Below are 27,337 nucleotides of genomic sequence, written 5' to 3'. Positions count from 1 at the left end.
ACCTGCAGATTCTACAAAAAGAGCGTTTCAAAAATGCTCTATCAAACGAAATGTTCAACTCTGTGACTTGAAGACACACATCACAAAGGGGTTTCTGAGAAAGCTTCTGTGTAGTTTTTATGTGAAGATATTTCCTTTTTCACCATAGGCATCAAAGGGCTACAAATGTCCACTTGTGGATACTACAAAAAGAGTGTTTCAAAACTGCTCTAACAAAAGAAAGATTCAACTCTTTGAGTTGAAAGCACACATCACAAAGAAGTTTCTGAGAATGCTTCTGTGTAATTTTTAAGTGAAGATATTTCATTTTACACCATAAGCCTCAAAGCTGACAAAATGTCCACTTGCAAATTCTACAAAAAGAGTTTTTCAAAACTTCTCTATGAAATGGAATGTTTAACCCTGTGAGTTGAAAGCAAACATCACAAAGAATTTTCTGAGAATGCTTCTTTAAAGTTTTTTTGTGAAGATATTTCCTTTTCAACCAGAAGACTCAAAGCCCTCCAAATGTCCACTTGCAGATTCTACAAAAAGAGTGTTTCAAAACTGCTCTATCAAAAGAAAGTTCAACTCGGTGAGTTGAATGCACACATCACAAAGAAATTTCTGAGAGTTCTTCTGTGAAGTTTTTATGTGAAGATATTTCCTTTTTCAACGTAGGCCTCAAAGAGCTCCAAGTGTCCAATTGCAGATTCTACAAAAAGAGTGTTTCAAAACTGCTCTATCAACAGAAAGTTTCATCTCTGTGAGTTGAATGCACATAAAAAACAATTTCTGAGAATGTTTCTGTCTAGTTTTTGTGTAAACATATTTCCCTTTTCACCGTAGGCCTCAAAGCGCTACAAATGTCCACCTGCAGATTCTACAAAAAGAGCGTTTCAAAAATACTCTAGCAAAAGAAATGTTCAACTCTGTGACTTGAAGACACACATCACAAGGTGGTTTCTGAGAATGCTTCTGTGTAGTTTTTACGTGAAGATATTTCCTTTTTCAGCATAGGCAACAAAGGGCTACAAATGTCCACTTGTGGATACTACAAAAAGAGTGTTTCCAAACTGCTCTAACAAAAGAAAGATTCAACACTTTGAGTTGAAAGCACACATCACAAAGAAGTTTCTGAGAATGCTTCTGTGTAATTTTTAAGTGAAGATATTTCATTTTACACCTTAAGCCTCATAGCTGACAAAATGTCCACTTGCAAATTCTACAAAAAGAGTTTTTCAAAACTTCTCTATGAAATGGAATGTTCAACCCTGTGAGTTGAAAGCAAACATCACAAAGAATTTTCTGAGAATGCTTCTTTGTAGTTTTTTTGTGAAGATATTTCCTTTTCAACCAGAAGACTCAAAGCGCTACAAATGTCCACTTGCAGATTCTACAGAAACAGTGTTTCAAAACTGCTCTATCAAAAGAAAGTTCAACTCGGTGAGTTGAATGCACACATCACAAAGAAATTTCTGAGAGTTCTTGTGTGAAGTTTTTATGTGAAGATATTTCCTTTTTCAACGTAGGACTCAAAGAGCCCCAAGTGTCCAATTGCAGATTCTACAAAAAGAGTGTTTCAAAACTGCTCTATCAAAAGAAAGGTTCAACTCTGTGTGTTGAATGTACACATCACAAAGAAGTTTCTGAGAATGCTTCCGTCTACCTTTTATGTGAAGATATCCCGTTTCCAATGAAGGCCTCAAAGCAGTCCAAATACCCACTTGCAAATTCTTCAAAAAGAGTGTTTCAAAATTGCTCTATGAAAAGGCATGTTCCACTCAGTGATTTGAAAGCAAGCAACACAAAGAAGTTTCTGATAATGCTTCTGTGTAGTTCTCATATGAAGATATTTCCTTTTTCACCACAGGCCTCAAAGCGACCCAAATATCCACTTGCAGATGCTACAAACAGAGTGTTTCAAAACTGCTCTATCAACAGAAAGTTTCATCTCTGTGAGTTGAATGCACATAAAAAAGAATTTCTGAGAATGTTTCTGTCTAGTTTTTGTGTAAACATATTTCCCTTTTCACCGTAGGCCTCAAAGCGCTACAAATGTCCACCTGCAGATTCTACAAAAAGAGCGTTTCAAAAATACTCTAGCAAAAGAAATGTTCAACTCTGTGACTTGAAGACACACATCACAAAGGGGTTTCTGAGAATGCTTCTGTGTAGTTTTTACGTGAAGATATTTCCTTTTTCAGCATTGGCAACAAAGGGCTACAAATGTCCACTTGTGGATACTACAAAAAGAGTGTTTCCAAACTGCTCTAACAAAAGAAAGATTCAACACTTTGAGTTGAAAGCACACATCACAAAGAAGTTTCTGAGAATGCTTCTGTGTAATTTTTAAGTGAAGATATTTCATTTTACACCTTAAGCCTCATAGCTGACAAAATGTCCACTTGCAAATTCTACAAAAAGAGTTTTTCAAAACTTCTCTATGAAATGGAATGTTCAACCCTGTGAGTTGAAAGCAAACATCACAAAGAATTTTCTGAGAATGCTTCTTTGTAGTTTTTTTGTGAAGATATTTCCTTTTCAACCAGAAGACTCAAAGCGCTCCAAATGTCCACTTGCAGATTCTACAAAAAGAGTGTTTCAAAACTGCTCTATCAAAAGAAAGTTCAACTCGGTGAGTTGAATGCACACATCACAAAGAAATTTCTGAGAGTTCTTCTGTGAAGTTTTTATGTGAAGATATTTCCTTTTTCAACGTAGGCCTCAAAGAGCTCCAAGTGTCCAATTGCAGATTCTACAAAAAGAGTGTTTCAAAACTGCTCTATCAAAAGAAAGGTTCAACTCTGTGTGTTGAATGTACACATCAAAAAGAAGTTTCTGAGAATGCTTCCGTCTACCTTTTATGTGAAGATATCCCGTTTCCAATGAAGGCCTCAAAGCAGTCCAAATACCCACTTGCAAATTCTTCAAAAAGAGCGTTTCAAAATTGCTCTATGAAAAGGCATGTTCCACTCAGTGATTTGAAAGCAAGCAACACAAAGAAGTTTCTGATAATGCTTCTGTGTAGTTCTCATATGAAGATATTGCGTTTTTCACCACAGGCCTCAAAGCGCCCCAAATATCCACTTGTAGATGCTACAAACAGAGTGTTTCAAAACTGCTCTATCAACAGAAAGTTTCATCTCTGTGAGTTGAATGCACATAAAAAACAATTTCTGAGAATGTTTCTGTCTAGTTTTTGTGTAAACATATTTCCCTTTTCACCGTAGGCCTCAAAGCGCTACAAATGTCCACCTGCAGATTCTACAAAAAGAGCGTTTCAAAAATACTGTATCAAAAGAAATGTTCAACTCTGTGACTTGAAGACACACATCACAAAGGGGTTTCTGAGAATGCTTCTGTGTAGTTTTTATGTGAAGATATTTCCTTTTTCACCATAGGCATCAAAGGGCTACAAATGTCCACTTGTGGATACTACAAAAAGAGTGTTTCAAAACTGCTCTAACAAAAGAAAGATTCAACACTTTGAGTTGAAAGCACACATCACAAAGAAGTTTCTGAGAATGCTTCTGTGTAATTTTTAAGTGAAGATATTTCATTTTACACCTTAAGCCTCAAAGCTGACAAAATGTCCACTTGCAAATTCTACAAAAGGCGTTTTTCAAAACTTCTCTATGAAATGGAATGTTCAACCCTGTGAGTTGAAAGCAAACATCACAAAGAATTTTCTGAGAATGCTTCTTTGTAGTTTTTTTGTGAAGATATTTCCTTTTCAACCAGAAGACTCAAAGCGCTCCAAATGTCCACTTGCAGATTCTACAAAAAGAGTGTTTCAAAACTGCTCTATCAAAAGAAAGTTCAACTCGGTGAGTTGAATGCACACATCACAAAGAAATTTCTGAGAGTTCTTCTGTGAAGTTTTTATGTGAAGATATTTCCTTTTTCAACGTAGGACTCAAAGAGCTCCAAGTGTCCAATTGCAGATTCTACAAAAAGAGTGTTTCAAAACTGCTCTATCAAAAGAAAGGTTCAACTCTGTGTGTTGAATGTACACATCACAAAGAAGTTTCTGAGAATGCTTCCGTCTACCTTTTATGTGAAGATATCCCGTTTCCAATGAAGGCCTCAAAGCAGTCCAAATACCCACTTGCAAATTCTTCAAAAAGACTGTTTCAAAATTGCTCTATGAAAAGGCATGTTCCACTCAGTGATTTGAAAGCAAGCAACACAAAGAAGTTTCTGATAATGCTTCTGTGTAGTTCTCATATGAAGATATTTCCTTTTTCACCACAGGCCTCAAAGCGCCCCAAATATCCACTTGCAGATGCTACAAACAGAGTGTCTCAAAACTGCTCTATCAACAGAAAGTTTCATCTCTGTGAGTTGAATGCACATAAAAACAATTTCTGAGAATGTTTCTGTCTAGTTTTTGTGTAAACATATTTCCCTTTTCACCGTAGGCCTCAAAGCGCTACAAATGTCCAACTGCAGATTCTACAAAAAGAGCGTTTCAAAAATAATCTATCAAACGAAATGTTCAACTCTGTGACTTGAAGACACACATCACAAAGGGGTTTCTGAGAATGCTTCTGTGTAGTTTTTATGTGAAGATATTTCCTTTTTCACCATAGGCAACAAAGGGCTACAAATGTCCACTTGTGGATACCACAAAAAGAGTGTTTCAAAACTGCTCTAACAAAAGAAAGATTCAACTCTTTGAGTTGAAAGCACACATCACAAAGAAGTTTCTGAGAATGCTTCTGTGTAATTTTTAAGTGAAGATATTTCATTTTACACCATAAGCCTCAAAGCTGACAAAATGTCCACTTGCAAATTCTACAAAAGGAGTTTTTCAAAACCTCTCTATGAAATGGAATGTTCAACCCTGTGAGTTGAAAGCAAACATCACAAAGAATTTTCTGAGAATGCTTCTTTGTAGTTTTTTTGTGAAGATATTTCCTTTTCAACCAGAAGACTCAAAGCGCTCCAAATGTCCACTTGCAGATTCTACAAAAAGAGTGTTTCAAAACTGCTCTATCAAAAGAAACTTCAACTCGGTGAGTTGAATGCACACATTACAAAGAAATTTCTGAGAGTTCTTCTGTGAAGTTTTTATGTGAAGATATTTCCTTTTCAACCAGATGACTCAAAGCGCTCCAAGTGTCCAATTGCAGATTCTACAAAAAGAGTGTTTCTAAACTGCTCTGTCAAAAGAAAGGTTCAACTCTGTGTGTTGAATGTTCACATCACAAAGAATTTTCTGAGAATGCTTCCGTCTACAATTTATGTGAAGATATCCCGTTTCCAATGAAGGCCTCAAAGCAGTCCAAATACCCACTTGCAAATTCTTCAAAAAGAGTGTTTCAAAATTGCTCTATGAAAAGGCATGTTCCACTCAGTGATTTAAAAGCAAGCAACACAAAGAAGTTTCTGATAATGCTTCTGTGTAGTTCTCATATGAAGATATTGCCTTTTTCACCACAGGCCTCAAAGCGCCCCAAATATCCACTTGCAGATGCTACAAACAGAGTGTCTCAAAACTGCTCTATCAACAGAAAGTTTCATCTCTGTTTGTTGAATGCACATAAAAAACAATTTCTGAGAATGTTTCTGTCTAGTTTTTGTGTAAACATATTTCCCTTTTCACCGTAGGCCTCAAAGCGCTACAAATGTCCACCTGCAGATTCTACAAAAAGAGCGTTTCAAAAATACTCTAGCAAAAGAAATGTTCAACTCTGTGACTTGAAGACACACATCACAAAGGGGTTTCTGAGAATGCTTCTGTGTAGTTTTTACGTGAAGATATTTCCTTTTTCACCATAGGCATCAAAGGGCTACAAATGTCCACTTGTGGATACTACAAAAAGAGTGTTTCAAAACTGCTCTAACAAAAGAAAGATTCAACTCTTTGAGTTGAAAGCACACATCACAAAGAAGTTTCTGAGAATGCTTCTGTGTAGTTCTCATATGAAGATATTACCTTTTTCACCACAGGCCTCAAAGCGCCACAAATATCCACTTGCAGATGCTACAAACAGAGTGTTTCAAAACTGCTCTATCAACAGAAAGTTTCATCTCTGTGAGTTGAATGAACATAAAGAACAATTTCTGAGAATGTTTCTGTCTACTTTTTGTGTAAACATATTTCCCTTTTCACCGTAGGCCTCAAAGCGCTACAAATGTACACCTGCAGATTCTACAAAAAGAGCATTTCAAAAATACTCTAGCAAAAGAAATGTTCAACTCTGTGACTTGAAGACACACATCTCAAAGGGGTTTCTGAGAATGCTTCTGTGTAGTTTTTATGTGAAGATATTTCCTTTTTCACCATAGGCATCAAAGGGCTACAAATGTCCACTTGTGGATACTACAAAAAGTGTGTTTCCAAACTGCTCTACCAAAAGAAAGATTCAACACTTTGAGTTGAAAGCACACATCACAAAGAAGTTTCTGAGAATGCTTCTGTGTAATTTTTAAGTGAAGATAATTCATTTTACACCATAAGCCTCAAAGCTCACAAAATGTCCACTTGCAAATTCTACAAAAAGAGTTTTTCAAAACTTCTCTATGAAATGGAATGTTCAACCCTGTGAGTTGAAAGCAAACATCACAAAGAATTTTCTGAGAATGCTTCTTTGTAGTTTTTTTGTGAAGATATTTCCTTTTCAACCAGATGACTCAAAGCGCTCCAAGTGTCCAATTGCAGATTGTACAAAAAGAGTGTTTCAAAACTGCTCTGTCAAAAGAAAGGTTCAACTCTGTGTGTTGAATGTTCACATCACAAAGAATTTTCTGAGAATGCTTCCGTCTACCTTTTATGTGAAGATATCCCGTTTCCAATGAAGGCCTCAAAGCAGTCCAAATACCCACTTGCAAATTCTTCAAAAAGAGTGTTTCAAAATTGCTCTATGAAAAGGCATGTTCCACTCAGTGATTTAAAAGCAAGCAACACAAAGAAGTTTCTGATAATGCTTCTGTGTAGTTCTCATATGAAGATATTGCCTTTTTCACCACAGGCCTCAAAGCGCCCCAAATATCCACTTGCAGATGCTACAAACAGAGTGTCTCAAAACTGCTCTATCAACAGAAAGTTTCATCTCTGTTTGTTGAATGCACATAAAAAACAATTTCTGAGAATGTTTCTGTCTAGTTTTTGTGTAAACATATTTCCCTTTTCACCGTAGGCCTCAAAGCGCTACAAATGTCCACCTGCTGATTCTACAAAAAGAGCGTTTCAAAAATACTCTAGCAAAAGAAATGTTCAACTCTGTGACTTGAAGACACACATCACAAAGGGGTTTCTGAGAATGCTTCTGTGTAGTTTTTACGTGAAGATATTTCCTTTTTCACCATAGGCATCAAAGGGCTACAAATGTCCACTTGTGGATGCTACAAAAAGAGTGTTTCAAAACTGCTCTAACAAAAGAAAGATTCAACTCTTTGAGTTGAAAGCACACATCACAAAGAAGTTTCTGAGAATGCTTCTGTGTAATTTTTAAGTGAAGATATTTCATTTTACACCATAAGCCTCAAAGCTGACAAAATGTCCACTTGCAAATTCTACAAAAAGAGTTTTTCAAAACTTCTCTATGAAATGGAATGTTTAACCCTGTGAGTTGAATGCAAACATCACGAAGAATTTTCTGAGAATGCTTCTTTAAAGTTTTTTTGTGAAGATATTTCCTTTTCAACCAGAAGACTCAAAGCGCTCCAAATGTCCACTTGCAGATTCTACAAAAAGAGTGTTTCAAAACTGCTCTATCAAAAGAAAGTTCAACTCGGTGAGTTGAATGCACACATCACAAAGAAATTTCTGAGAGTTCTTCTGTGAAGTTTTTATGTGAAGATATTTCCTTTTTCAATGTAGGCCTCAAAGAGCTCCAAGTGTCCAATTGCAGATTCTACAAAAAGAGTGTTTCAAAACTGCTCTATCAAAAGAAAGGTTCAACTCTGTGTGTTGAATGTACACATCACAAAGAAGTTTCTGAGAATGCTTCCGTCTACCTTTTATGTGAAGATATCCCGTTTCCAATGAAGGCCTCAAAGCAGTCCAAATACCCACTTGCAAATTCTTCAAAAAGAGTGTTTCAAAATTGCTCTATGAAAAGGCATGTTCCACTCAGTGATTTGAAAGCAAGCAACACAAAGAAGTTTCTGATAATGCTTCTGTGTAGTTCTCATATGAAGATATTTCCTTTTTCACCACAGGCCTCAAAGCGCCCCAAATATCCACTTGCAGATGCTACAAACAGAGTGTCTCAAAACTGCTCTATCAACAGAAAGTTTCATCTCTGTGAGTTGAATGCACATAAAAACAATTTCTGAGAATGTTTCTGTCTAGTTTTTGTGTAAACATATTTCCCTTTTTACCGTAGGCCTCAAAGCGCTACAAATGTCCACCTGCAGATTCTACAAAAAGAGCGTTTCAAAAATAATCTAGCAAAAGAAATGTTCAACTCTGTGACTTGAAGACACACATCACAAAGGGGTTTCTGAGAATGCTTCTGTGTAGTTTTTATGTGAAGATATTTCCTTTTTCACCATAGGCATCAAAGGGCTACAAATGTCCACTTGTGGATACTACAAAAAGAGTGTTTCAAAACTGCTCTAACAAAAGAAAGATTCAACTCTTTGAGTTGAAAGCACACATCACAAAGAAGTTTCTGAGAATGCTTCTGTGTAATTTTTAAGTGAAGATATTTCATTTTACACCATAAGCCTCAAAGCTGACAAAATGTCCTTTGCAAATTCTACAAAAAGAGTTTTTCAAAACTTCTCTATGAAATGGAATGTTCAACCCTGTGAGTTGAAAGCAAACATCACAAAGAATTTTAAGAGAATGCTTCTTTGTAGTTTTTTTGTGAAGATATTTCCTTTTCAACCAGAAGACTCAAAGCGCTCCAAATGTCCACTTGCAGATTCTACAAAAAGAGTGTTTCAAAACTGCTCTATCAAAAGAAAGTTCAACTCTGTGAGTTGAATGCACACATCACAAAGAAATTTCTGAGAGTTCTTCTGTGAAGTTTTTATGTGAAGATATTTCCTTTTTCAACGTAGGCCTCAAAGAGCTCCAAGTGTCCAATTGCAGATTCTACAAAAAGAGTGTTTCAAAACTGCTCTATCAAAAGAAAGGTTCAACTCTGTGTGTTGAATGTACACATCACAAAGAAGTTTCTGAGAATGCTTCCGTCTACCTTTTATGTGAAGATATCCCGTTTCCAATGAAGGCCTCAAAGCAGTCCAAATACCCACTTGCAAATTCTTCAACAAGAGTGTTTCAAAATTGCTCTATGAAAAGGCATGTTCCACTCACTGATTTGAAAGCAAGCAACACAAAGAAGTTTCTGATAATGCTTCTGTGTAGTTCTCATATGAAGATATTGCCTTTTTCACCACAGGCCTCAAAGCGCCCCAAATATCCACTTGCAGATGCTACAAACAGAGTGTTTCAAAACTGCTCTATCAACAGAAAGTTTCATCTCTGTCAGTTGAATGCACATAAAAAAGAATTTCTGAGAATGTTTCTGTCTAGTTTTTGTGTAAACATATTTCCCTTTTCACCGTAGGCCTCAAAGCGCTACAAATGTCCACCTGCAGATTCTACAAAAAGAGCGTTTCAAAAATGCTCTATCAAACGAAATGTTCAACTCTGTGACTTGAAGACACACCTCACAAAGGGGTTTCTGAGAATGCTTCTGTGTAGTTTTTATGTGAAGATATTTCCTTTTTCACCATAGGCATCAAAGGGCTACAAATGTCTACTTGTGGATACTACAAAAAGAGTGTTTCAAAACTGCTCTAACAAAAGAAAGATTCAACACTTTGAGTTGAAAGCACACATCACAAAGAAGTTTCTGAGAATGCTTCTGTGAAATTTTTAAGTGAAGATATTTCATTTTACACCATAAGCCTCAAAGCTGACAAAATGTCCACTTGCAAATTCTACAAAAAGAGTTTTTCAAAACTTCTCTATGAAATGGAATGTTCAACCCTGTGAGTTGAAAGCAAACATCACAAAGAATTTTCTGAGAATGCTTCTTTGTAGTTTTTTTGTGAAGATATATCCTTTTCAACCAGAAGACTCAAAGCGCTCCAAATGTCCACTTGCAGATTCTACAAAAAGAGTGTTTCAAAACTGCTCTATCAAAAGAAAGTTCAACTCGGTGAGTTGAATGCACACATCACAAAGAAATTTCTGAGAGTTCTTCTGTGAAGTTTTTATGTGAAGATATTTCCTTTTTCAACGTAGGCCTCAAAGAGCTCCAAGTGTCCAATTGCAGATTCTACAAAAAGAGTGTTTCAAAACTGCTCTATCAAAAGAAAGGTTCAACTCTGTGTGTTGAATGTACACATCACAAAGAAGTTTCTGAGAATACTTCCGTCTACCTTTTATGTGAAGATATCCCGTTTCCAATGAAGGCCACAAAGCAGTCCAAATACCCACTTGCAAATTCTTCAAAAAGAGTGTTTCAAAATTTCTCTATGAAAAGCCATGTTCCACTCAGTGATTTGACAGCAAGCAACACAAAGAAGTTTCTGATAATGCTTCTGTGTAGTTCTCATATGAAGATATTGCCTTTTTCACCACAGGCCTCAAAGCGCCCCAAATATCCACTTGCAGATGCTACAAACAGAGTGTTTCAAAACTGCTCTATCAACAGAAAGTTTCATCTCTGTCATTTGAATGCACATAAAAAACAATTTCTGAGAATGTTTCTGTCTAGTTTTTGTGTAAACATATTTCCCTTTTCACCGTAGGCCTCAAAGCGCTACAAATGTCCACCTGCAGATTCTACAAAAAGAGCGTTTCAAAAATGCTCTATCAAAGGAAATGTTCAACTCTGTGACTTGAAGACACACATCACAAAGGGGTTTCTGAGAATGCTTCTGTGTAGTTTTTATGTGAAGATATTTCCTTTTTCACCATAGGCATCAAAGGGCTACAAATGTCCACTTGTGGATACTACAAAAAGAGTGTTTCAAAACTGCTCTAACAAAAGAAAGATTCAACTCTTTGAGTTGAAAGCACACATCACAAAGAAGTTTCTGAGAATGCTTCTGTGTAATTTTTAAGTGAAGTTATTTCATTTTACACCATAAGCCTCAAAGCTGACAAAATGTCCTTTGCAAATTCTACAAAAAGAGTTTTTCAAAACTTCTCTATGAAATGGAATGTTCAACCCTGTGAGTTGAAAGCAAACATCACAAAGAATTTTAAGAGAATGCTTCTTTGTAGTTTTTTTGTGAAGATATTTCCTTTTCAACCAGAAGACTCAAAGCGCTCCAAATGTCCACTTGCAGATTCTACAAAAAGAGTGTTTCAAAACTGCTCTATCAAAAGAAAGTTCAACTCGGTGAGTTGAATGCACACATCACAAAGAAATTTCTGAGAGTTCTTCTGTGAAGTTTTTATGTGAAGATATTTCCTTTTTCAACGTAGGCCTCAAAGAGCTCCAAGTGTCCAATTGCAGATTCTACAAAAAGAGTGTTTCAAAACTGCTCTATCAAAAGAAAGGTTCAACTCTGTGTGTTGAATGTACACATCACAAAGAAGTTTCTGAGAATGCTTCCGTCTACCTTTTATGTGAAGATATCCCGTTTCCAATGAAGGCCTCAAAGCAGTCCAAATACCCACTTGCAAATTCTTCAAAAAGAGTGTTTCAAAACTGCTCTATGAAAAGGCATGTTCCACTCAGTGATTTGAAAGCAAGCAACACAAAGAAGTTTCTGATAATGCTTCTCTGTAGTTCTCATATGAAGATATTTCCTTTTTCACCACAGGCCTCAAAGCGCCACAAATATCCACTTGCAGATGCTACAAACAGTGTGTTTCAAAACTGCTCTATCAACAGAAAGTTTCATCTCTGTGAGTTGAATGTACATAAAAAACAATTTCTGAGAATGTTTCTGTCTACTTTTTGTGTAAACATATTTCCCTTTTCACCGTAGGCCTCAAAGCGCTACAAATGTCCACCTGCAGATTCTACAAAAAGAGCGTTTCAAAAATGCTCTATCAAACGAAATGTTCAACTCTGTGACTTGAAGACACACATCACAAAGGGGTTTCTGAGAAAGCTTCTGTGTAGTTCTTATGTGAAGATATTTCCTTTTTCACCATAGGCATCAAAGGGCTACAAATGTCCACTTGTGGATACTACAAAAAGAGTGTTTCAAAACTGCTCTAACAAAAGAAAGATTCAACTCTTTGAGTTGAAAGCACACATCACAAAGAAGTTTCTGAGAATGCTTCTGTGTAATTTTTAAGTGAAGATATTTCATTTTACACCATAAGCCTCAAAGCTGACAAAATGTCCACTTGCAAATTCTACAAAAAGAGTTTTTCAAAACTTCTCTATGAAATGGAATGTTTAACCCTGTGAGTTGAAAGCAAACATCACAAAGAATTTTCCGAGAATGCTTCTTTAAAGTTTTTTTGTGAAGATATTTCCTTTTCAACCAGAAGACTCAAAGCCCTCCAAATGTCCACTTGCAGATTCTACAAAAAGAGTGTTTCAAAACTGCTCTATCAAAAGAAAGTTCAACTCGGTGAGTTGAATGCACACATCACAAAGAAATTTCTGAGAGTTCTTCTGTGAAGTTTTTATGTGAAGATATTTCCTTTTTCAACGTAGGCCTCAAAGAGCTCCAAGTGTCCAATTGCAGATTCTACAAAAAGAGTGTTTCAAAACTGCTCTATCAACAGAAAGTTTCATCTCTGTGAGTTGAATGCACATAAAAAACAATTTCTGAGAATGTTTCTGTCTAGTTTTTGTGTAAACATATTTCCCTTTTCACAGTAGGCCTCAAAGCGCTACAAATGTCCACCTGCAGATTCTACAAAAAGAGCGTTTCAAAAATGCTCTATCAAACGAAATGTTCAACTCTGTGACTTGAAGACACACATCACAAAGGGGTTTCTGAGAATGCTTCTGTGTAGTTTTTATGTGAAGATATTTCCTTTTTCACCATAGGCATCAAAGGGCTACAGATGTCCACTTGTGGATACTACAAAAAGTGTGTTTCAAAACTGCTCTAACAAAAGAAAGATTCAACTCTTTGAGTTGAAAGCACACATCACAAAGAAGTTTCTGAGAATGCTTCTGTGTAATTTTTATGTGAAGTTATTTCATTTTACACCATAAGCCTCAAAGCTGACAAAATGTCCTCTTGCAAATTCTACAAAAAGAGTTTTTCAAAACTTCTCTATGAAATGGAATGTTCAACCCTGTGTGTTGAAAGCAAACATCACAAAGAATTTTCTGAGAATGCTTCTTTGTAGTTTTTTTGTGAAGATACTTCCTTTTCAACAAGAAGACTCAAAGCGCTACAAATGTCCACTTGCAGATTCTACAGAAACAGTGTTTCAAAACTGCTCTATCAAAAGAAAGTTCAACTCGGTGAGTTGAATGCACACATCACAAAGAAATTTCTGAGAGTTCTTGTGTGAAGTTTTTATGTGAAGATATTTCCTTTTTCAACGTAGGACTCAAAGAGCCCCAAGTGTCCAATTGCAGATTCTACAAAAAGAGTGTTTCAAAACTGCTCTATCAAAAGAAAGGTTCAACTCTGTGTGTTGAATGTACACATCACAAAGAAGTTTCTGAGAATGCTTCCGTCTACCTTTTATGTGAAGATATCCCGTTTCCAATGAAGGCCTCAAAGCAGTCCAAATACCCACTTGCAAATTCTTCAAAAAGAGTGTTTCAAAATTGCTCTATGAAAAGGCATGTTCCACTCAGTGATTTGAAAGCAAGCAACACAAAGAAGTTTCTGATAATGCTTCTGTGTAGTTCTCATATGAAGATATTTCCTTTTTCACCACAGGCCTCAAAGCGACCCAAATATCCACTTGCAGATGCTACAAACAGAGTGTTTCAAAACTGCTCTATCAACAGAAAGTTTCATCTCTGTGAGTTGAATGCACATAAAAAAGAATTTCTGAGAATGTTTCTGTCTAGTTTTTGTGTAAACATATTTCCCTTTTCACCGTAGGCCTCAAAGCGCTACAAATGTCCACCTGCAGATTCTACAAATAGAGCGTTTCAAAAATACTCTAGCAAAAGAAATGTTCAACTCTGTGACTTGAAGACACACATCACAAAGGGGTTTCTGAGAATGCTTCTGTGTAGTTTTTACGTGAAGATATTTCCTTTTTCAGCATTGGCAACAAAGGGCTACAAATGTCCACTTGTGGATACTACAAAAAGAGTGTTTCCAAACTGCTCTAACAAAAGAAAGATTCAACACTTTGAGTTGAAAGCACACATCACAAAGAAGTTTCTGAGAATGCTTCTGTGTAATTTTTAAGTGAAGATATTTCATTTTACACCTTAAGCCTCATAGCTGACAAAATGTCCACTTGCAAATTCTACAAAAAGAGTTTTTCAAAACTTCTCTATGAAATGGAATGTTCAACCCTGTGAGTTGAAAGCAAACATCACAAAGAATTTTCTGAGAATGCTTCTTTGTAGTTTTTTTGTGAAGATATTTCCTTTTCAACCAGAAGACTCAAAGCGCTCCAAATGTCCACTTGCAGATTCTACAAAAAGAGTGTTTCAAAACTGCTCTATCAAAAGAAAGTTCAACTCGGTGAGTTGAATGCACACATCACAAAGAAATTTCTGAGAGTTCTTCTGTGAAGTTTTTATGTGAAGATATTTCCTTTTTCAACGTAGGCCTCAAAGAGCTCCAAGTGTCCAATTGCAGATTCTACAAAAAGAGTGTTTCAAAACTGCTCTATCAAAAGAAAGGTTCAACTCTGTGTGTTGAATGTACACATCAAAAAGAAGTTTCTGAGAATGCTTCCGTCTACCTTTTATGTGAAGATATCCCGTTTCCAATGAAGGCCTCAAAGCAGTCCAAATACCCACTTGCAAATTCTTCAAAAAGAGCGTTTCAAAATTGCTCTATGAAAAGGCATGTTCCACTCAGTGATTTGAAAGCAAGCAACACAAAGAAGTTTCTGATAATGCTTCTGTGTAGTTCTCATATGAAGATATTGCGTTTTTCACCACAGGCCTCAAAGCGCCCCAAATATCCACTTGTAGATGCTACAAACAGAGTGTTTCAAAACTGCTCTATCAACAGAAAGTTTCATCTCTGTGAGTTGAATGCACATAAAAAACAATTTCTGAGAATGTTTCTGTCTAGTTTTTGTGTAAACATATTTCCCTTTTCACCGTAGGCCTCAAAGCGCTACAAATGTCCACCTGCAGATTCTACAAAAAGAGCGTTTCAAAAATACTGTATCAAAAGAAATGTTCAACTCTGTGACTTGAAGACACACATCACAAAGGGGTTTCTGAGAATGCTTCTGTGTAGTTTTTATGTGAAGATATTTCCTTTTTCACCATAGGCATCAAAGGGCTACAAATGTCCACTTGTGGATACTACAAAAAGAGTGTTTCAAAACTGCTCTAACAAAAGAAAGATTCAACACTTTGAGTTGAAAGCACACATCACAAAGAAGTTTCTGAGAATGCTTCTGTGTAATTTTTAAGTGAAGATATTTCATTTTACACCTTAAGCCTCAAAGCTGACAAAATGTCCACTTGCAAATTCTACAAAAGGCGTTTTTCAAAACTTCTCTATGAAATGGAATGTTCAACCCTGTGAGTTGAAAGCAAACATCACAAAGAATTTTCTGAGAATGCTTCTTTGTAGTTTTTTTGTGAAGATATTTCCTTTTCAACCAGAAGACTCAAAGCGCTCCAAATGTCCACTTGCAGATTCTACAAAAAGAGTGTTTCAAAACTGCTCTATCAAAAGAAAGTTCAACTCGGTGAGTTGAATGCACACATCACAAAGAAATTTCTGAGAGTTCTTCTGTGAAGTTTTTATGTGAAGATATTTCCTTTTTCAACGTAGGACTCAAAGAGCTCCAAGTGTCCAATTGCAGATTCTACAAAAAGAGTGTTTCAAAACTGCTCTATCAAAAGAAAGGTTCAACTCTGTGTGTTGAATGTACACATCACAAAGAAGTTTCTGAGAATGCTTCCGTCTACCTTTTATGTGAAGATATCCCGTTTCCAATGAAGGCCTCAAAGCAGTCCAAATACCCACTTGCAAATTCTTCAAAAAGACTGTTTCAAAATTGCTCTATGAAAAGGCATGTTCCACTCAGTGATTTGAAAGCAAGCAACACAAAGAAGTTTCTGATAATGCTTCTGTGTAGTTCTCATATGAAGATATTTCCTTTTTCACCACAGGCCTCAAAGCGCCCCAAATATCCACTTGCAGATGCTACAAACAGAGTGTCTCAAAACTGCTCTATCAACAGAAAGTTTCATCTCTGTGAGTTGAATGCACATAAAAACAATTTCTGAGAATGTTTCTGTCTAGTTTTTGTGTAAACATATTTCCCTTTTCACCGTAGGCCTCAAAGCGCTACAAATGTCCAACTGCAGATTCTACAAAAAGAGCGTTTCAAAAATAATCTATCAAACGAAATGTTCAACTCTGTGACTTGAAGACACACATCACAAAGGGGTTTCTGAGAATGCTTCTGTGTAGTTTTTATGTGAAGATATTTCCTTTTTCACCATAGGCAACAAAGGGCTACAAATGTCCACTTGTGGATACCACAAAAAGAGTGTTTCAAAACTGCTCTAACAAAAGAAAGATTCAACTCTTTGAGTTGAAAGCACACATCACAAAGAAGTTTCTGAGAATGCTTCTGTGTAATTTTTAAGTGAAGATATTTCATTTTACACCATAAGCCTCAAAGCTGACAAAATGTCCACTTGCAAATTCTACAAAAGGAGTTTTTCAAAACCTCTCTATGAAATGGAATGTTCAACCCTGTGAGTTGAAAGCAAACATCACAAAGAATTTTCTGAGAATGCTTCTTTGTAGTTTTTTTGTGAAGATATTTCCTTTTCAACCAGAAGACTCAAAGCGCTCCAAATGTCCACTTGCAGATTCTACAAAAAGAGTGTTTCAAAACTGCTCTATCAAAAGAAACTTCAACTCGGTGAGTTGAATGCACACATTACAAAGAAATTTCTGAGAGTTCTTCTGTGAAGTTTTTATGTGAAGATATTTCCTTTTCAACCAGATGACTCAAAGCCCTCCAAGTGTCCAATTGCAGATTCTACAAAAAGAGTGTTTCTAAACTGCTCTGTCAAAAGAAAGGTTCAACTCTGTGTGTTGAATGTTCACATCACAAAGAATTTTCTGAGAATGCTTCCGTCTACAATTTATGTGAAGATATCCCGTTTCCAATGAAGGCCTCAAAGCAGTCCAAATACCCACTTGCAAATTCTTCAAAAAGAGTGTTTCAAAATTGCTCTATGAAAAGGCATGTTCCACTCAGTGATTTAAAAGCAAGCAACACAAAGAAGTTTCTGATAATGCTTCTGTGTAGTTCTCATATGAAGATATTGCCTTTTTCACCACAGGCCTCAAAGCGCCCCAAATATCCACTTGCAGATGCTACAAACAGAGTGTCTCAAAACTGCTCTATCAACAGAAAGTTTCATCTCTGTTTGTTGAATGCACATAAAAAACAATTTCTGAGAATGTTTCTGTCTAGTTTTTGTGTAAACATATTTCCCTTTTCACCGTAGGCCTCAAAGCGCTACAAATGTCCACCTGCAGATTCTACAAAAAGAGCGTTTCAAAAATACTCTAGCAAAAGAAATGTTCAACTCTGTGACTTGAAGACACACATCACAAAGGGGTTTCTGAGAATGCTTCTGTGTAGTTTTTACGTGAAGATATTTCCTTTTTCACCATAGGCATCAAAGGGCTACAAATGTCCACTTGTGGATACTACAAAAAGAGTGTTTCAAAACTGCTCTAACAAAAGAAAGATTCAACTCTTTGAGTTGAAAGCACACATCACAAAGAAGTTTCTGAGAATGCTTCTGTGTAGTTCTCATATGAAGATATTACCTTTTTCACCACAGGCCTCAAAGCGCCACAAATATCCACTTGCAGATGCTACAAACAGAGTGTTTCAAAACTGCTCTATCAACAGAAAGTTTCATCTCTGTGAGTTGAATGAACATAAAGAACAATTTCTGAGAATGTTTCTGTCTACTTTTTGTGTAAACATATTTCCCTTTTCACCGTAGGCCTCAAAGCGCTACAAATGTACACCTGCAGATTCTACAAAAAGAGCATTTCAAAAATACTCTAGCAAAAGAAATGTTCAACTCTGTGACTTGAAGACACACATCTCAAAGGGGTTTCTGAGAATGCTTCTGTGTAGTTTTTATGTGAAGATATTTCCTTTTTCACCATAGGCATCAAAGGGCTACAAATGTCCACTTGTGGATACTACAAAAAGTGTGTTTCCAAACTGCTCTACCAAAAGAAAGATTCAACACTTTGAGTTGAAAGCACACATCACAAAGAAGTTTCTGAGAATGCTTCTGTGTAATTTTTAAGTGAAGATAATTCATTTTACACCATAAGCCTCAAAGCTCACAAAATGTCCACTTGCAAATTCTACAAAAAGAGTTTTTCAAAACTTCTCTATGAAATGGAATGTTCAACCCTGTGAGTTGAAAGCAAACATCACAAAGAATTTTCTGAGAATGCTTCTTTGTAGTTTTTTTGTGAAGATATTTCCTTTTCAACCAGATGACTCAAAGCGCTCCAAGTGTCCAATTGCAGATTCTACAAAAAGAGTGTTTCAAAACTGCTCTGTCAAAAGAAAGGTTCAACTCTGTGTGTTGAATGTTCACATCACAAAGAATTTTCTGAGAATGCTTCCGTCTACCTTTTATGTGAAGATATCCCGTTTCCAATGAAGGCCTCAAAGCAGTCCAAATACCCACTTGCAAATTCTTCAAAAAGAGTGTTTCAAAATTGCTCTATGAAAAGGCATGTTCCACTCAGTGATTTAAAAGCAAGCAACACAAAGAAGTTTCTGATAATGCTTCTGTGTAGTTCTCATATGAAGATATTGCCTTTTTCACCACAGGCCTCAAAGCGCCCCAAATATCCACTTGCAGATGCTACAAACAGAGTGTCTCAAAACTGCTCTATCAACAGAAAGTTTCATCTCTGTTTGTTGAATGCACATAAAAAACAATTTCTGAGAATGTTTCTGTCTAGTTTTTGTGTAAACATATTTCCCTTTTCACCGTAGGCCTCAAAGCGCTACAAATGTCCACCTGCTGATTCTACAAAAAGAGCGTTTCAAAAATACTCTAGCAAAAGAAATGTTCAACTCTGTGACTTGAAGACACACATCACAAAGGGGTTTCTGAGAATGCTTCTGTGTAGTTTTTACGTGAAGATATTTCCTTTTTCACCATAGGCATCAAAGGGCTACAAATGTCCACTTGTGGATACTACAAAAAGAGTGTTTCAAAACTGCTCTAACAAAAGAAAGATTCAACTCTTTGAGTTGAAAGCACACATCACAAAGAAGTTTCTGAGAATGCTTCTGTGTAATTTTTAAGTGAAGATATTTCATTTTACACCATAAGCCTCAAAGCTGACAAAATGTCCACTTGCAAATTCTACAAAAAGAGTTTTTCAAAACTTCTCTATGAAATGGAATGTTTAACCCTGTGAGTTGAATGCAAACATCACGAAGAATTTTCTGAGAATGCTTCTTTAAAGTTTTTTTGTGAAGATATTTCCTTTTCAACCAGAAGACTCAAAGCGCTCCAAATGTCCACTTGCAGATTCTACAAAAAGAGTGTTTCAAAACTGCTCTATCAAAAGAAAGTTCAACTCGGTGAGTTGAATGCACACATCACAAAGAAATTTCTGAGAGTTCTTCTGTGAAGTTTTTATGTGAAGATATTTCCTTTTTCAATGTAGGCCTCAAAGAGCTCCAAGTGTCCAATTGCAGATTCTACAAAAAGAGTGTTTCAAAACTGCTCTATCAAAAGAAAGGTTCAACTCTGTGTGTTGAATGTACACATCACAAAGAAGTTTCTGAGAATGCTTCCGTCTACCTTTTATGTGAAGATATCCCGTTTCCAATGAAGGCCTCAAAGCAGTCCAAATACCCACTTGCAAATTCTTCAAAAAGAGTGTTTCAAAATTGCTCTATGAAAAGGCATGTTCCACTCAGTGATTTGAAAGCAAGCAACACAAAGAAGTTTCTGATAATGCTTCTGTGTAGTTCTCATATGAAGATATTTCCTTTTTCACCACAGGCCTCAAAGCGCCCCAAATATCCACTTGCAGATGCTACAAACAGAGTGTCTCAAAACTGCTCTATCAACAGAAAGTTTCATCTCTGTGAGTTGAATGCACATAAAAACAATTTCTGAGAATGTTTCTGTCTAGTTTTTGTGTAAACATATTTCCCTTTTTACCGTAGGCCTCAAAGCGCTACAAATGTCCACCTGCAGATTCTACAAAAAGAGCGTTTCAAAAATAATCTAGCAAAAGAAATGTTCAACTCTGTGACTTGAAGACACACATCACAAAGGGGTTTCTGAGAATGCTTCTGTGTAGTTTTTATGTGAAGATATTTCCTTTTTCACCATAGGCATCAAAGGGCTACAAATGTCCACTTGTGGATACTACAAAAAGAGTGTTTCAAAACTGCTCTAACAAAAGAAAGATTCAACTCTTTGAGTTGAAAGCACACATCACAAAGAAGTTTCTGAGAATGCTTCTGTGTAATTTTTAAGTGAAGATATTTCATTTTACACCATAAGCCTCAAAGCTGACAAAATGTCCTTTGCAAATTCTACAAAAAGAGTTTTTCAAAACTTCTCTATGAAATGGAATGTTCAACCCTGTGAGTTGAAAGCAAACATCACAAAGAATTTTAAGAGAATGCTTCTTTGTAGTTTTTTTGTGAAGATATTTCCTTTTCAACCAGAAGACTCAAAGCGCTCCAAATGTCCACTTGCAGATTCTACAAAAAGAGTGTTTCAAAACTGCTCTATCAAAAGAAAGTTCAACTCTGTGAGTTGAATGCACACATCACAAAGAAATTTCTGAGAGTTCTTCTGTGAAGTTTTTATGTGAAGATATTTCCTTTTTCAACGTAGGCCTCAAAGAGCTCCAAGTGTCCAATTGCAGATTCTACAAAAAGAGTGTTTCAAAACTGCTCTATCAAAAGAAAGGTTCAACTCTGTGTGTTGAATGTACACATCACAAAGAAGTTTCTGAGAATGCTTCCGTCTACCTTTTATGTGAAGATATCCCGTTTCCAATGAAGGCCTCAAAGCAGTCCAAATACCCACTTGCAAATTCTTCAACAAGAGTGTTTCAAAATTGCTCTATGAAAAGGCATGTTCCACTCACTGATTTGAAAGCAAGCAACACAAAGAAGTTTCTGATAATGCTTCTGTGTAGTTCTCATATGAAGATATTGCCTTTTTCACCACAGGCCTCAAAGCGCCCCAAATATCCACTTGCAGATGCTACAAACAGAGTGTTTCAAAACTGCTCTATCAACAGAAAGTTTCATCTCTGTCAGTTGAATGCACATAAAAAAGAATTTCTGAGAATGTTTCTGTCTAGTTTTTGTGTAAACATATTTCCCTTTTCACCGTAGGCCTCAAAGCGCTACAAATGTCCACCTGCAGATTCTACAAAAAGAGCGTTTCAAAAATGCTCTATCAAACGAAATGTTCAACTCTGTGACTTGAAGACACACCTCACAAAGGGGTTTCTGAGAATGCTTCTGTGTAGTTTTTATGTGAAGATATTTCCTTTTTCACCATAGGCATCAAAGGGCTACAAATGTCCACTTGTGGATACTACAAAAAGAGTGTTTCAAAACTGCTCTAACAAAAGAAAGATTCAACTCTTTGAGTTGAAAGCACACATCACAAAGAAGTTTCTGAGAATGCTTCTGTGAAATTTTTAAGTGAAGATATTTCATTTTACACCATAAGCCTCAAAGCTGACAAAATGTCCACTTGCAAATTCTACAAAAAGAGTTTTTCAAAACTTCTCTATGAAATGGAATGTTCAACCCTGTGAGTTGAAAGCAAACATCACAAAGAATTTTCTGAGAATGCTTCTTTGTAGTTTTTTTGTGAAGATATATCCTTTTCAACCAGAAGACTCAAAGCGCTCCAAATGTCCACTTGCAGATTCTACAAAAAGAGTGTTTCAAAACTGCTCTATCAAAAGAAAGTTCAACTCGGTGAGTTGAATGCACACATCACAAAGAAATTTCTGAGAGTTCTTCTGTGAAGTTTTTATGTGAAGATATTTCCTTTTTCAACGTAGGCCTCAAAGAGCTCCAAGTGTCCAATTGCAGATTCTACAAAAAGAGTGTTTCAAAACTGCTCTATCAAAAGAAAGGTTCAACTCTGTGTGTTGAATGTACACATCACAAAGAAGTTTCTGAGAATACTTCCGTCTACCTTTTATGTGAAGATATCCCGTTTCCAATGAAGGCCACAAAGCAGTCCAAATACCCACTTGCAAATTCTTCAAAAAGAGTGTTTCAAAATTTCTCTATGAAAAGCCATGTTCCACTCAGTGATTTGACAGCAAGCAACACAAAGAAGTTTCTGATAATGCTTCTGTGTAGTTCTCATATGAAGATATTGCCTTTTTCACCACAGGCCTCAAAGCGCCCCAAATATCCACTTGCAGATGCTACAAACAGAGTGTTTCAAAACTGCTCTATCAACAGAAAGTTTCATCTCTGTCATTTGAATGCACATAAAAAACAATTTCTGAGAATGTTTCTGTCTAGTTTTTGTGTAAACATATTTCCCTTTTCACCGTAGGCCTCAAAGCGCTACAAATGTCCACCTGCAGATTCTACAAAAAGAGCGTTTCAAAAATGCTCTATCAAAGGAAATGTTCAACTCTGTGACTTGAAGACACACATCACAAAGGGGTTTCTGAGAATGCTTCTGTGTAGTTTTTATGTGAAGATATTTCCTTTTTCACCATAGGCATCAAAGGGCTACAAATGTCCACTTGTGGATACTACAAAAAGAGTGTTTCAAAACTGCTCTAACAAAAGAAAGATTCAACTCTTTGAGTTGAAAGCACACATCACAAAGAAGTTTCTGAGAATGCTTCTGTGTAATTTTTAAGTGAAGTTATTTCATTTTACACCATAAGCCTCAAAGCTGACAAAATGTCCTTTGCAAATTCTACAAAAAGAGTTTTTCAAAACTTCTCTATGAAATGGAATGTTCAACCCTGTGAGTTGAAAGCAAACATCACAAAGAATTTTAAGAGAATGCTTCTTTGTAGTTTTTTTGTGAAGATATTTCCTTTTCAACCAGAAGACTCAAAGCGCTCCAAATGTCCACTTGCAGATTCTACAAAAAGAGTGTTTCAAAACTGCTCTATCAAAAGAAAGTTCAACTCTGTGAGTTGAATGCACACATCACAAAGAAATTTCTGAGAGTTCTTCTGTGAAGTTTTTATGTGAAGATATTTCCTTTTTCAACGTAGGCCTCAAAGAGCTCCAAGTGTCCAATTGCAGATTCTACAAAAAGAGTGTTTCAAAACTGCTCTATCAAAAGAAAGGTTCAACTCTGTGTGTTGAATGTACACATCACAAAGAAGTTTCTGAGAATGCTTCCGTCTACCTTTTATGTGAAGATATCCCGTTTCCAATGAAGGCCTCAAAGCAGTCCAAATACCCACTTGCAAATTCTTCAACAAGAGTGTTTCAAAATTGCTCTATGAAAAGGCATGTTCCACTCACTGATTTGAAAGCAAGCAACACAAAGAAGTTTCTGATAATGCTTCTGTGTAGTTCTCATATGAAGATATTGCCTTTTTCACCACAGGCCTCAAAGCGCCCCAAATATCCACTTGCAGATGCTACAAACAGAGTGTTTCAAAACTGCTCTATCAACAGAAAGTTTCATCTCTGTCAGTTGAATGCACATAAAAAAGAATTTCTGAGAATGTTTCTGTCTAGTTTTTGTGTAAACATATTTCCCTTTTCACCGTAGGCCTCAAAGCGCTACAAATGTCCACCTGCAGATTCTACAAAAAGAGCGTTTCAAAAATGCTCTATCAAACGAAATGTTCAACTCTGTGACTTGAAGACACACCTCACAAAGGGGTTTCTGAGAATGCTTCTGTGTAGTTTTTATGTGAAGATATTTCCTTTTTCACCATAGGCATCAAAGGGCTACAAATGTCTACTTGTGGATACTACAAAAAGAGTGTTTCAAAACTGCTCTAACAAAAGAAAGATTCAACTCTTTGAGTTGAAAGCACACATCACAAAGAAGTTTCTGAGAATGCTTCTGTGAAATTTTTAAGTGAAGATATTTCATTTTACACCATAAGCCTCAAAGCTGACAAAATGTCCACTTGCAAATTCTACAAAAAGAGTTTTTCAAAACTTCTCTATGAAATGGAATGTTCAACCCTGTGAGTTGAAAGCAAACATCACAAAGAATTTTCTGAGAATGCTTCTTTGTAGTTTTTTTGTGAAGATATATCCTTTTCAACCAGAAGACTCAAAGCGCTCCAAATGTCCACTTGCAGATTCTACAAAAAGAGTGTTTCAAAACTGCTCTATCAAAAGAAAGTTCAACTCGGTGAGTTGAATGCACACATCACAAAGAAATTTCTGAGAGTTCTTCTGTGAAGTTTTTATGTGAAGATATTTCCTTTTTCAACGTAGGCCTCAAAGAGCTCCAAGTGTCCAATTGCAGATTCTACAAAAAGAGTGTTTCAAAACTGCTCTATCAAAAGAAAGGTTCAACTCTGTGTGTTGAATGTACACATCACAAAGAAGTTTCTGAGAATACTTCCGTCTACCTTTTATGTGAAGATATCCCGTTTCCAATGAAGGCCACAAAGCAGTCCAAATACCCACTTGCAAATTCTTCAAAAAGAGTGTTTCAAAATTTCTCTATGAAAAGCCATGTTCCACTCAGTGATTTGACAGCAAGCAACACAAAGAAGTTTCTGATAATGCTTCTGTGTAGTTCTCATATGAAGATATTGCCTTTTTCACCACAGGCCTCAAAGCGCCCCAAATATCCACTTGCAGATGCTACAAACAGAGTGTTTCAAAACTGCTCTATCAACAGAAAGTTTCATCTCTGTCATTTGAATGCACATAAAAAACAATTTCTGAGAATGTTTCTGTCTAGTTTTTGTGTAAACATATTTCCCTTTTCACCGTAGGCCTCAAAGCGCTACAAATGTCCACCTGCAGATTCTACAAAAAGAGCGTTTCAAAAATGCTCTATCAAAAGAAATGTTCAACTCTGTGACTTGAAGACACACATCACAAAGGGGTTCCTGAGAATGCTTCTGTGTAGTTTTTATGTGAAGATATTTCCTTTTTCACCATAGGCATCAAAGGGCTACAAATGTCCACTTGTGGATACTACAAAAAGAGTGTTTCCAAACTGCTCTAACAAAAGAAAGATTCAACTCTTTGAGTTGAAAGCACACATCACGAAGAAGTTTCTGAGAATGCTTCTGTGCAATTTTTAAGTGAAGTTATTTCATTTTACACCATAAGCCTCAAAGCTGACAAAATGTCCACTTGCAAATTCTACAAAAAGAGTTTTTCAAAACTTCTCTATGAAATGGAATGTTCAACCCTGTGAGTTGAAAGCAAACATCACAAAGAATTTTCTGAGAATGCTTCTTTGTAGTTTTTTTGTGAAGATATTTCCTTTTCAACCAGAAGACTCAAAGCGCTCCAAATGTCCACTTGCAGATTCTACAAAAAGAGTGTTTCAAAACTGCTCTATCAAAAGAAATTTCAACTCGGTGAGCTGAATGCACACATCACAAAGAAATTTCTGAGAGTTCTTCTGTGAAGTTTTTATGTGAAGATATTTCCTTTTTCAACGTAGGCCTCAAAGAGCTCCAAGTGTCCAATTGCAGATTCTACAAAAAGAGTGTTTCAAAACTGCTCTATCAAAAGAAAGGTTCAACTCTGTGTGTTGAATGTACACATCACAAAGAAGTTTCTGAGAATGCTTCCGTCTACTTTTATGTGAAGATATCCCGTTTCCAATGAAGGCCTCAAAGCAGTCCAAATACCCACTTGCAAATTCTTCAAAAAGAGGGTTTCAAAATTGCTCTATGAAAAGGCATGTTCCACTCAGTGATTTGAAAGCAAGCAACACAAAGAAGTTTCTGATAATGCTTCTGTGTAGTTCTCATATGAAGATATTGCCTTTTTCACCACAGGCCTCAAAGCGCCCCAAATATCCACTTGCAGATGCTACAAACAGAGTGTTTCAAAACTGCTCTATCAGCAGAAAGTTTCATCTCTCTGAGTTGAATGCACATAAAATACAATTTCTGAGAATGTTTCTGTCTAGTTTTTGTGTAAACATATTTCCCTTTTCACCGTAGGCCTCAAAGCGCTACAAATGTCCACCTGCAGATTCTACAAAAAGAGCGTTTCAAAAATGCTCTATCAAACGAAATGTTCAACTCTGTGACTTGAAGACACACATCACAAAGGGGTTTCTGAGAATGCTTCTGTGTAGTTTTTATGTGAAGATATTTCCTTTTTCACCATAGGCATCAAAGGGCTACAAATGTCCACTTGTGGATACTACAAAAAGAGTGTTTCAAAACTGCTCTAACAAAAGAAAGATTCAACTCTTTGAGTTGAAAGCACACATCACAAAGAAGTTTCTGAGAATGCTTCTGTGTAATTTTTAAGTGAAGTTATTTCATTTTACACCATAAGCCTCAAAGCTGACAAAATGTCCTCTTGCAAATTCTACAAAAAGAGTTTTTCAAAACTTCTCTATGAAATGGAATGTTCAACCCTGTGAGTTGAAAGCAAACATCACAAAGAATTTTAAGAGAATGCTTCTTTGTAGTTTTTTTGTGAAGATATTTCCTTTTCAACCAGAAGACTCAAAGCGCTCCAAATGTCCACTTGCAGATTCTACAAAAAGAGTGTTTCAAAACTGCTCTATCAAAAGAAAGTCCAACTCGGTGAGCTGAATGCACACATCACAAAGAAATTTCTGAGAGTTCTTCTGTGAAGTTTTTATGTGAAGATATTTCCTTTTTCAACGTAGGCCTCAAAGAGCTCCAAGTGTCCAATTGCAGATTCTACAAAAAGAGTGTTTCAAAACTGCTCTATCAAAAGAAAGGTTCAACTCTGTGTGTTGAATGTACACATCACAAAGAAGTTTCTGAGAATGCTTCCGTCTACCTTTTATGTGAAGATATCCCGTTTCCAATGAAGGCCTCAAAGCAGTCCAAATACCCACTTGCAAATTCTTCAAAAAGAGGGTTTCAAAATTGCTCTATGAAAAGGCATGTTCCACTCAGTGATTTGAAAGCAAGCAACACAAAGAAGGTTCTGATAATGCTTCTGTGTAGTTCTCATATGAAGATATTGCCTTTTTCACCACAGGCCTCAAAGCGCCCCAAATATCCACTTGCAGATGCTACAAACAGAGTGTTTCAAAACTGCTCTATCAGCAGAAAGTTTCATCTCTCTGAGTTGAATGCACATAAAATACAATTTCTGAGAATG

This window comes from Pan paniscus, chromosome 21 (assembly GCF_029289425.2).
Source record: "Pan paniscus chromosome 21, NHGRI_mPanPan1-v2.0_pri, whole genome shotgun sequence".
NCBI lineage: Eukaryota > Metazoa > Chordata > Mammalia > Primates > Hominidae > Pan > Pan paniscus.
Note: the sequence above shows the minus strand (reverse complement) of the source record.